This window comes from Columba livia, chromosome 3, assembly GCF_036013475.1.
Source record: "Columba livia isolate bColLiv1 breed racing homer chromosome 3, bColLiv1.pat.W.v2, whole genome shotgun sequence".
NCBI classification, from domain to species: Eukaryota; Metazoa; Chordata; class Aves; order Columbiformes; family Columbidae; genus Columba; species Columba livia.
The window spans coordinates 94,290,223-94,302,909 of NC_088604.1; the positions used below are offsets into that span (position 1 = coordinate 94,290,223).

The following is a 12,687-nucleotide window of genomic DNA, read 5'->3' on the forward strand; positions in this document are numbered from 1 at the left end:
CACTCTTCCCACTACAGTGTGCTTCTACTATGTAGCATTTTAAATGCTGTAGATATTGCTTTAATAGTTCCAGTAGATTCAAAAAAGATGATAGGATCGCTCAAGTGTATCCTTGAGTTCATAGCAGTACCCTGTGGCACAATGAGAATTTATCATTTTTGGGTGCTTAAATATACCTAGATTACATTTTAAAATAAATATTTTTAATGAAGTAAAAAAACTAAAGGCTGCAGAATTTAAACATGCTCTCTTGACTTTAGACTCTATTTGCAGATTGATAATGATCAGCACCTATAAATCCTCACGGGCAGTGAAATGCTGCAAGGGAGAAAGAATGTTTTCAACAATAGCTGATGTCTGCATCAGCAACAAAAACAGTCTGAGCACTGGCATCAAGGAGCATTTGATGTGAACAAAGTGACATCTTGTTTCATCAAAGGTTAATGAGTACAGCAGCTCTGTCAGCAATACATTAAGACAGCACTGTCACTTCCTCATACTTGGCGAGTTCAAGGCAGACTGCAAGCATCACCATTTGCAGATTTGCTTGGGTTTCTTTTCCCTCCTACTACAGTAAGTTTAATGTGAGCAGTATTTTACCATAGAGCACCACTTTACGCTGGTTTTTCTACAGAGTAAAAATGTTTTTGTAAGCCTGGTGCTTGTGCTGACTAGAAAACTAAAGGCTTTTATCAGTAAATTTTATTTATTTAACTAGAAAGCAAAACAAAATGGAATAGAAGACCATTAATCTTTTTTTTGTTGTTGTTGTTTTTCAGTTTTCTGATAAAAACTTTTTGATAGATATTTTCTTCTGTTGAAAATGCAATACTGTTCAGTTAAAGGCTTTCTTCTCAAGCAAAATTTTTGTGCAAAACTTTCAGTTTGGGTATTTATCCATAACTGTCCATTAAAATAAGTGGAAAAGTATACAGCAACATCAACAGGGAGACAAAGAAATAGCAGCAGTGCAATGTTATACAGCTTAAGTTCAGCACAAATTCTGCTGCTAGATCCAGTGCCACCGGGCAGTGCTGAGACAGATACTACAACTGGCTTCTGAGCTGGTAGTTTTCTTGTGGCTGGAAATTTTCTTGTGGCTGGAAATTTTCTTGTGGCTGAACAAGCACTCAACTCCAGGACAGATTAAATAAGGACTGGACATATGAGTAAGGCTCTAGGATCTGGACCTAAGATGTATGATGGTTCGGCTGGGATTTTGAGTTAATTTTCAGAGGAAGATGAAAGGGGACACAGCTGGGACGCCTGACCCAAACTAGCCAAAAGGATACTCTAATACAATAGGATGTCATGCTCAACATATATATCTGGGAGAGGGGGGCTGGCAAGGGAGGGAATCGCTGCTTGGGAAACTGGCTGTTCGAGACCAGGGCATTGTTTTTTCTTGGACCAGCTGTTTGGCGCAACTGTATTTGAGTGCGATTTGCTGTCCGGGCCTCTGCTCTTCCAGGATGGGAAGGACTGATGTTCATAATCACTGCTCAGGTGTGGGCTGGACATCGGTTTTCCAGGTTGGTGAGTGATTGCATTGTGTCAAGACTGCATAGTCTTTTTTTGTTATTACTGTTGTTGTTTACCTCTTCCTTTTCTGTTTAAACTGTTTTTATGCCAACCCATGAGTTTTATCTTTTGTTTCCCAATCCTCCTTACTATCCCACCAGAGAGGGCTGAGTGAGCAGCCCTGTGGTCCTAGTTTCAAGCTGGGGCTAAACCACAACAAGATGTAACAGCACTTGTCAAATTCTGTCATCCAAGTTCATAACAAACAACAGCTCATTTCCCTGCTGGATAATAATCTTTCTTGAACTGTGGACAGGGTATGGATGGTATTTCATCCACAAGGCATCAGCTTCCAGGATCCATGACCAAAGCCAAGGACAGGAAAATTCTTTCTGCTTGGGAGCTTCCCTAGTGAGGTCAAAGTCTGTAACTTTAGCAAGTCAGTAGTGTTATGTGGTGTTTACTATGTTATCATGTATGAGTTGTGCTTGTATTGTTGCTGAAAGTGTTTCTGAGTCTAGCTACTGTTGGCAAATTGTGGCTATTTTCAAAAGCTTCAGTTGTCCCTCCTCTGAGAACTGAATGACTCCTTTGGGACAGTTTATTTCTATGAGCTTGATTGTTTTACACAAACCAAACTTTCAGCTCTAGCTAGACAAACCTTAACAGTTTCTTGCACAAAGGTCTTACCTACATCATTGCATATCAGTGTTTCACAAGGCAACCTGGACTTGTGAAGGTTGTGAAGGACTTGTGAAGACTCATAGAAAAAGTGCTTCAAATGGAGCTCAGGAGGCTGTGTAGTCATCAGGTGTTCTTATGCCACTACTGACAGGTAGTGGCATAAGAACAGGCACAATCCTGTTTTAACAACCAGGTAGTGACAGAGGTACTGCCTATTCCCTGCACAATCCATTCAACCTTTGCATGAGAAAGGTTCCCTCTCTCTCATAAAATATCTACCTTACCTTTTTCTGAGTGCAAAGATTTGACTTAATCACCATGAACATGGAAAACAGACTATTGGCCTCCTTTCTGTGGCCTGTTATATACTTTTTTTTTCGTCTGCCCTGGGTAGCTCAATGCCTCATGGACCCAGGACTCTTACATACAACTTTCACCTGTTTCCTCTGTAGCAAGCAGTTGTACTGAATCAGACTATGCAGTGCTGAAGATTTAAACTGGTATTTCATCTGCTATATTAATGCACAATGAAGTCCCATTCCTGTTGTAGATTTTATTCTTTCACTTTTTGGCTAGCATCCCATCCCATTTGCTAAGGATAAAGATAGCTTTGAGTTTGGAGTCTATTCTCTGTTTTTCAAAGCGAATGGAATGAAGGCAGGCATGGCTTTTGCCCTGGTTTCCTAAAGATATGAGACCTACATAATCATGCTACACAAGACTTTCTGTACACCCATCCCACTGCCATAGCAACTTCTGATCCTGCAGGTCAAGGTCAGCCAGATTTGACAGGGACAAAGAGTTCAAATGTTAAGTTTCTGCAAGTTTTGGGAAAAGAAAAAAAAAGGCAACCGAGAACAGAGAATAAACAGATAACATATCAGACATTCAGAATTCTTCTAGGAGAGAGGCTTACAAAATGTTTTGCCCAACAAGTTTCAGCTGAAGTTCGTTCCCTCTTAGAGCTGGACTAGCCTAGTGCACGTATTGGGCTCCCTCCTTCGAGAACTCCTGGATCCCTTTGCACTAACCTGGAAAATAAGTTTGCCATGATACGAAATTCTCATTGAATGGGGTTATTTGTTTTTGTGAAGCTCCTTTCATCAGAAGATCTGAAAGCATGTGACAAAGAAGGCCTTGAGCATTATCTTTGTTTAATGAATTTGAAGAACAGAGAGGGGAAGCACCTTGCCTGAGGTCAATAGATCAATGGTGAACCCAGGTGTCCCTCAAGCAGTTGTCCATGCCACTTCAGGCACACCTCAAATATAGTAGGTTAACTTCTATTTTTTCCACTATAGGCTTGTCACTCACTTGCAGTAGTGATCTAATCTTCTTTTATTTTTATCTGACCGACATAAACTAACAGAAAAGGGCCTGTTTTTGCAGAAAGTAGCATAGCCTTAGATTTTTAAATGTGTGTTCACATGAACATCCAAATATTGAGATATTCCATCATATAAGTTGGTTGTTTTTGAAAACTGAGTTATCTGTGTCTTTGAGTTAACAAATGGAATTCAAGAATCAGTTCCAGCTACAGCAGTTTTCATGCAGTGTAAAGACAGAAACTCTTGCTGAATTCTGGGTTGGGTTTACAACAGTTGTCCAGAGAAGTACCATTTGCTCCCACTTAAAAATGGTGTAACCTCTGTGCATTCAGGTTCTCAGCATATGATTTGCTTGCCTTTAAATTATGTAGATTATGTAGCCTTAACTTGCATTCAGCTATACTCTGTTCCTTAATCAATTACTATCCACTAGCAGTTTTGAAAAATCAACCTATCTGAAAGATTCTCACACTGAAAATCAAATTTCATGGAGGATCCATGCTCATTTTATCAGAACCTGTTTTATTATTCCAGAAAAATCCATTCAGTGTCAATGATTGAGGATAAAACCACAAAACAGTGTTCCCTCTGCTAAATATTAGCAACAAAGAATGATTCATTTGAAGTAAGACTTCCAACTGCAGTTCTACCCCAATAACTAAATAAATGAGGTGCCAAAAGTACTGAGTCTTAATGATGCCTTTAGGATGCCAGGAAGGAAAAAAGCTAGCTCTTACTACACAAGTGCATTTAAAATTATTCAACAGAGTCCCTCACCATCACAAGTGGTCCTTCTCATGTCTTCACTTCAAAAATGCAGATATGAAGAACCTTAAAATGGTAGCAGACAACCATACAGGAGAGTTGAGAATAGTAAGTGGTACTTTAGTTTTAAATCTGGTCACAAATACTTAATTCTAGCCATACCGAAATCTTGACATGCCTGTGCCTTCCACAACCCAGGTATAAAAATACCAACTTTAGGGTCCCTCCTCTGAGCCCCATTGAAGCAGAGGGCCATTCTCTTTGAGTCAGGCATTAATTCCTGTGATTGGCAGCCTAGATTTCCAAGCAGCATCCTGACTACAAATGCAATGCTGCATCACAGTTATTCCAAGTATCTTTTAGGCTTATACACTTATCTACTTCTCCCTGGATGCTTTAGTTTGCCTTTTTTTTTTTTTTTTTCCATTGTCGTTTTGGGCACTGCTTCAGTGAAATACTTTAGGAAATGTTTAATTTTCATCTTGTAAATAACTGAGCCATCTTCTACAAAGCAGAGCTTCTGCAAAGCACAGTCTTTTTCCACTTTAAATGCAAAGAGCATTTAAACATGTGCTTATGCCTTGTGCTGCCCTGAAAACCTTGTGCTAGTGACAGAAGCAGAGTTGTTGGTAGAAGTCACCCTCTCCATACTGCTGTATCACCAGGACTCACACCTGATCTGGGAAAGTCCTTTAATCTCCACACCCATTCAACTCCAGTGCCCCCTGCTAAAAGCATCGCTAGTAGTTTTGAAAAGTACAATTTTATGAATTTGAAGCATGGTTTTCAATCAGTTTTTAAAATCAGTTTTAAAACCAGTACAAATATGCCAGAAAGAAAAAAGGAGAAAATTCAGATTTGCATTCTGTCAGAGGAATCTCTAGTGTAACATGTCATCTCCTAAAATAAAGGATTGCACCAGACATGGACAAGAACAATATTCTGAAAATGACAGCACACACAACAAATATCTGTTTTGACATGTAATATACAGAAATACTCTGATTCCAATAAAGAACATACACTATTAATTAGATCTGAATTGAAAGTAATATCCAACACACTATGGGAATTAGAGCGAAGTCTGAGAGCTTGCACTTACTCTAACGGTGTTTTTAGTGAGTTTTTTTGTGGGTTAAAATTAATGAAAGGAGAGAAAGAGCCAGTGGAACATGAATAGAAGCTAAATTATTTAATTAATCCAAGTGATTTTTAGATGTATAATCAGTTTCAGAGCCTAGCACTTATTGCTTTCAATAGCTAATTAAAATACTACTTGGGATGTTAAGGATTATGCATGTGCTTGAATGAAAGGATTCAGGATTTGGATTACTTCTTTGATCTTTTAGGATATGACATCACAGCCTTGCATGCACATATCGAAATGGGACATCTCACATAAGGTCAGTCATGTGCATGTGATGTGTGGTGGTCACAGCCTTCACAAACACAGCAAGAAACTTTAGGACTAAAAGCATAAGTGTTCCACATTTGGCTAAAGAGAGAGACTCCCAGGCTGGGAATTGTTACAAATCAAATAATCTGTCAATCAAGCAGAGATGGTGTTGCCAAATGCTGGATAACACACGTTTGCAAAATTGTGCTTCTAATGTACATGTAGATATGCTACACATTTTATTTGCAGGCTTGGGTACCACTGTGAAAACCACCTGATGTCAGCAAATCAGTGGAGTTTCTATCTAAAAGGAGGTGCACAAGCTATAGAAGCCTTTATGCAAAATCTTTTGCCTGCTTTCAGGGGCTGAATAAGTTATGATCAGTTTACAAATTCAGCTGATCCACAGATAATGTAGAAGTTTCACAAAACTGTAAGGTAGATGTATACAACATAAACCATGCATGTAGCACTCACAACATCAAAATATCCACTAAAATGCATGTACAAGATGTCTTACTTTGGGGTCTAGTAATTGTCCATTTTTCCACATATTCAGGTCGTGGAGACTTTCTTTAAAATACTAACATTGTTTTGAATCATATAATCTGACATTTCAGTTTGGAAACCAATCAGCATGTAGCCAGTTACATCCTTAACTTCTCTGCAAGCTCCCATCCAGATTTGCAGATGTCAGAAAGATCATATCACAGTGTAGTGTGTTATATAGGAGAGTTTCAGACTCTCCTACATCCATGTTATCTAGACATTGCTAGCCTATATACAAACATAGCCCCCTAAAATAAAGAGTAATTGTGTATTAAGATATCTTAATCTGCCTTCCTAGCAATAAGTGAAACAGTCTTTTCATTAGCAGTCGTCACCTTCTCAGTTCTTCATTCTCAATTTGGACACAGCTATATCATATGTCCCCACAAAGGCTACAAAATAATGAAAAGTAGGATGGCTCCTTAAGTCCAGCTCACGTATCCCTAGATTTATTTCCGTGTACCACAAAGGGACCAAAAAAAATCCCTGTAAAGCTTTTTTTAATTGCCAGTTTAAAGTGACAATACAAGGAAGATAAATTTTTGTAGTTACCCTGTCAAAATAATGATAAAATATTTGGGTTTTTATTTACCCGGGATTCATGTATGTTGTAGATCATGCTGCACAATGACAAAACAGGTCAGAATGCTTTAAATACACTTGACACAAAATAAAGGCTGAACAGCAAGACTGTGTAGTCACTGTGCATGTATGAGCTCAATATATTCCTCTCAGAGGGGTGAATCCTGACTGAGAATAAAAATATGCTTGATGAAAATACAAGAATGCACAAAGCTAACACAATAGTCCACAGAAATGTACAGTGGGCATTAGAAAGCCATCTGATCTTGCTTCCAGGTCTATTTGTGACTTCGAATACTAAATTATATACAAATACTAAGGATGTTTTATTAATATTACATTTCCATGTGAATCCTTTTGCAATATGTGAGAGGGAACACTATATTTCTAGTTCGCTTTGAAAGGCTGCTGGGATAACAAGATTGTAAATTGTGCACAATCAGGCCAAGGACAACCTGAGATGGTCATTTTGCTCATACGGGTGCTTGAAGGGAAATCACAATTGGTCAGATTCAGTAACTGCATTTTCCATGGCATGAATTTGTTCAGGCTGCTTCATCTCAAGAAGAGTCAGCAACACCAAAGAAACCTTGATCTTGCACATACACAGAGTGTTCTTCCAGTTACTGCAGACAGGAGAGTTTAAGCCCAAGTTCTGTTGACTTCTGGGTTTTCCTGTAGTGGTTCTGTCTGTCTGTCTGTATTGCCTGCCTGCTGTCCTCAGTTTTCACTGTGATGTGCTCTGGGACAGGATCATTCTGCTTGCACAGAGCTTAACACATTGAGTCCTGACTCATGATGGGGGGTCCGAGTGCTGAATATTTAAAGAAAGAAGCAAAAACTTTTGGTGCTCTTCCTTTACCATTACCTGACTGTGAAAGAGCAGGCAAATAACTTCAAGAGTTCTTCTAAAAACAGGGTAGATACCACCATTATTAGAGTAATGACAATTACTTATTTGATCCTCCACATTGTAGACCTGTCAAGCAGCTGGAAAAATCAATTATTATTAAAAAGAAGACTTTTCTTTTTCTCTGGATGTCAAAGAAAATAAATGCTGACCAGAGGGCAGAAGAATGACACATCATTTAGACAAGACAGGTATCTCCAAATAACTAAGGCTTCATTAAATCTGGTTGTGTGCGTACTTTAGGAACTAATCAAAATGAACCATAATAAATCACCTTTGAGAGTATACAGAAGACAGGCATAAAAAGAAGAGAAGGGGAAAGAATCATAGAATAGTTGATGAAATTGCAACCCACTTAAGTCCTGGAAAGGTTCTGGAGCAAATGATTAAGCAAAAAATTTTCAACTATGGGAATGTAACAGTGATAAAAAGAGCTAGAAAAAAAAATGTGGCAAGTCAGTCCAATTTCCTTCTTTGAAGGATTAATAGGTTTAGTAAATAACAGGAGAGAGATAGATATGTTTCAGCTTGAACAAGATTTTTGACACAGCTTTATCAAAGCTGATGAAAGAAAGTTTAAATCTAAAGACCACAGAGAATCTTCACAGCTGTAAATACCATAGAAGAACATCTATTGATGATTCACTGTCAAAACAGATCCTACAAAGGAAGAGCTATCTGACGTAATCTTGAAATATCCATCCTGGAAATAACTGTTACTTAATGAACAATTTGAAGAGTAGGACATGCAAAAAGTGTGCAGATAACAGTCGAAGAAGGAGATACTGCAAGTATATATTCAGAATCTAATCCTGTCCTTCAGGGCTCTTGACTGGTATGGAAATAGTGAAATATAATAACGTGATAGAACAAGCTAGAGCAATCAATATGTTCAAAAACAGAGGAAGAACTTCAGTAAAACTGACTTTGAAGTATTAAACTTAGGAAGGAAATAAAAGAAATCACAGGTACCCACAGAAGAACAGCTAGCAAGTCTGTAATACAGTAGAAAAGCATCACAGACTAAATGGGAACAGGCAGTGTGAGAGTTTGAAATCAAAACATCTTTTTCAAGTCCAGAAACGAGTGCTGTAGGACAAGACATTGCAGGTGATGAGACCTCAACTCACGTATCACATCATTAAAGACACGTCAGATTACTTGACATATATTCACGTCCAGAGCGTCCCTTTAAAGTAAGTGGTTCACTTGTGTGTGCTTGAGAACCAGTCTGGAACCAGCCTTGCTGGGCTCCAGGTGCTTGTGTAGCAACAGCATCAGCAGTGGCCACTCTGGTCCCAGTGAAGAAAAGGGCCAAAGTATTTATAATTGATTTAAGAACGGGGAAGTGGAAGAATCTAAATTACATAGTTAAACATAGAATAAAACTAAATTCTGGTGCCAAAACAAACCTGAACAGAGGGACTCCTGGTTTCCAAATATTAGCTATGGTAATCTTCAATGTCCCTGCTAATGGCAAAGAAAAAGCATCCTCTGGTAAAGTCACTAAAGATGACTGTTCACAGCACAACCGCATGATCAGTATCACGATTTATAGTTGGTCAAGCAGATTTTTAAAAAGTTGAAATAGGCTGCCTTTTTAGAACGTGGACACTAGAAACTTCTCACAAATACTGCTTCAGTAGTTTTAGCAAGGAGGAATCTGGGGCTCAGAAGTTTCTAAACCAATACCAGTTGGGCTAGTAACATCATGACAAGATGGCCAAATGCTGTGCCAAGCACAGCTGTTGCTCCTCCTGCTAAGCTGAGCCATCAGAATTATACTTCACTGGTTTTCATCATGAGGCAGCCACTATGAGAGCTGGCAGAGCACTAAATGCTGCATGCTTCCCTCCTCACATTAATTCCTTTCTCATTTCCTCTTCTCAGAGATTGCTCTTATTTTATGGTATCATTAACTGTAGGCAAGCAGCTTTTTAACCGTGAGATAAACAGTAAGAGAAAAACAACAGCATCCTTTTCCTTAATGGAAAATTTAAGCAACCATGTTAATGGCAATTGCAAATAGATGGGTAAGGGAGTTTGGAGATACTACCTATATATGTGTGTATATATATATATGTATATAAAAATAAAAAAATATATATAAATACATTAAAAAAATATATATAGCATTGCCTATCTGTTGGTCACCCTTAGATTCAGGGCTGTATACATAGAATACAAAATACCTCCAGCACTTCCTCATCACCACTAGGCACAAAAGTATATACAAGAAAGATAATCAAGGTACCCAGGAGGGCATATTAGAAAGAAAAGTTTTCTACAGCAATTAAATTCATTCAAGTAAAGACCCATTTGACTCTGTGAGGGGTAAAAAACAACAACAAACAAATCATATACACCAAACCAGCCACACAACAACAACAACCCCCCATCCCAACACTAAAAAAACCCAACAAAGTAAACTTTCTACACAATTAGGCTTTGTTTTCTCTGTTTAGACATTCAATCTGTCCTCACATCATCTTTGAAACCTTGCTTATAATTAAGATAGGTTACAATGGAGCAAGTGAGATAAAAACTGGTGACAGACAAAGTCCAGAAGGGATTTTTATAAGATAGAATCAATTTTATCTAGGAAATCAGTGAAGAATCACTCTTCAAAATAATTCAAATCATACGAATATTTTTTTTCAAACATTTTTTAATGTTTTGGAATAAAGACAATAACACTGAGCAATCATACAACAAAACTGAAATTATCATCAGAAGTTATGGGAGAGTTATGGGAGTACTCAAATATTTTTTCTTTGCTATTTACCCAATTTACTGAATTTTCTTCTCAGATATGCATTGACATGTGGCAGGAGAAGAGCCAAGGCAACACAGGCCAACTGGAGGTTTGAACACAGGACTGCTTGTGAGGCCACATGTGAGAAATGTAAGTTACACTACACTTGCTTTTGGCATCTGACAAACTTGTCTGAGTGAATATACCTGCCAAAAATTACATTAGCAACAAGGTATCTTGTGTCTATGCCAACACATTTCCCTTCAAACATGGAAATAACTTACCCCACGTGTCTGGCCTTCACTGATGCCTTGAAAGTCGAGACATATCTGTTGCAAATTAATTTGAGATTTTGCTTTGGATGATGGGACCAGTCTGATAACTTGGTGGGATTTTGGAGCACATAACATAAGAGGAGAGGACAAAAGAACTGGTTTGTTCAGTCTTGAGAAGTTGAAGGGAGATCTTATGGTTTTTTCGTCTATATAATGGGTGTTTTTAAAGAAGACAGAGCCAAACTCCTGGAGGTGCAGAGTGAAAGGAAAGAGACAATAGGCACAGGCTGCAACCTAGGAAATTACAAGTAGATGCTAGGAAAATTTTTTTCACTGTGAGGGTAGTCACAAACTGAAACAGGCTCCCAGGGAGGTTGAGGAGTCTCCATCCTTGGAGATGTTCAAAACCCAACTGGATGTAACCCTGAGCAACCCAAGCTGTCTTTGAAGCTGGATATAGCCTCAAAGTTGGACCTGCTCTCAACATGGCTGTTGGACCAGGCAGCCTCCAGAGGCCCCTTCCAGGCTGAGTTATTCCATGTCTCTCAAAGAGCTGCTGTGAGGCTGCTCTCTTAGAAAAACCTCTCACAAGAAACATGGTCTGATTTCAACAGCAGCAACAGCAAATAAAGGGTCACCCTTTAGTTGTTTCTCTCTGGGCTCCATATGCCACAATGGGGTATTGAGGGAGCTGGGGCTCTTTAGTTTGGAGAAGAGGAGACTAAGGGGGGACCTCATTAATGTTTATAAATATATAAAGGGTGAGTGCCATGAGGATGGAGCCAGGCTCTTCTCAGTGGCCAACAATGATAGGACAAGGGGTAATGGGATCAAGCTGGAACACAAGAGGTTCCGCTTAAATTTGAGAAAAAACTTCTTCTCAGTGAGGGTAACAGAGCACTGGAACAGGCTGCCCAGGGAGGTTGTGGAGTCTCCTTCGCTGGAGACATTCAAAACCCGCCTGGACATGTTCCTGTGTGACCTCACCTAGGCGTTCCTGCTCCAGCAGGGGGATTGGACTAGATGATCTTTTGAGGTCCCTTCCAATCCCAAACATACTGTGATACTGTGATTAAGAAGTAATATTTGATTGAAGATTTGTCCCAAAATTTGTTGTGCATGCTGTCAATGTACAAAAACATTCTTTAGTTTTACTGTCTCAAATGGGAGTTGTTCTTCTGTGAGATGCTACTTGTTTTTTTCCCCTTGTACTAATACAACAGCGACCTACTCTCTATTCTTGCACTGGAATAGAATAACTCTGAGTTGGGTGGGTTTTTTCTTTCTTTTGCATTTGTTTTTAACATCCCTAAAAGCTTCCTAGAGTTAGAACTAAAAACAAGCAAACAAACAGAAAACCCAAACAGGATCTGAGCTTCATGTTACATTTGCATCCAACATCTGCAATCTGATCTTGAAAAACAGGGGCTTTGTTTATAATTAGTTTGGATTCTAAACAAACAAGTGAAGAGTTGGAAGATACTAAGCATATGCAAACACATTAAAAGTCACTGCACTGGAACTGGAGATCTTGCTTTAATACCCAGTTCTGCATGAATATCCTAAAGGACCTTGGTCAAGGCATTTTGTTTTTCTCTGCCTTACTTCTCCATAAAAAGGAAACTGATAACACCTTTTTGCCTTTCTAAATACACAGAACTAAAAATCCTACAGGAAAGGAGCTCTGTCTTATTACAGCATGAACTATAATACAGTCAAGTTATCAAAAACTTGAAAGTATCACTAACATATGACAAACATGAAAAACAAACAAACAAACAAAGAACAAGTAGTCCTTTGCAAATATATTCATGATTTTGCTTAATTGAAAAGCCAGTGGACTCTTGAATGGCCAAGGCTTTTTTCACATACTCATGCAGCATTATCTGTCAGTAGTGGTGCCATCCAGATTGTGTCCACAA

The 12,687-nt window shown here is 38.7% G+C and overlaps 1 protein-coding gene and 1 long non-coding RNA gene across 2 annotated transcripts in view; one reads left to right on the plus strand and one right to left on the minus strand.

The window, feature by feature from the left end:
• Nucleotides 1–12,687, minus strand: part of LOC110365678 (uncharacterized) — a 191,933-nt gene that overhangs the window by 119,488 nt on the left and 59,758 nt on the right. The gene's annotated exons all lie outside the window — the stretch shown is intronic.
• Nucleotides 508–12,687, plus strand: part of LOC135579116 (uncharacterized) — a 29,199-nt gene continuing 17,019 nt past the window's right edge. Inside the window, exons 1-3 of the long non-coding RNA XR_010471593.1 lie at nt 508–573; nt 1,415–1,532; nt 10,546–10,640. This is a non-coding gene — a long non-coding RNA (uncharacterized LOC135579116). The remainder of the gene's footprint in view (nt 574–1,414; nt 1,533–10,545; nt 10,641–12,687) is intronic.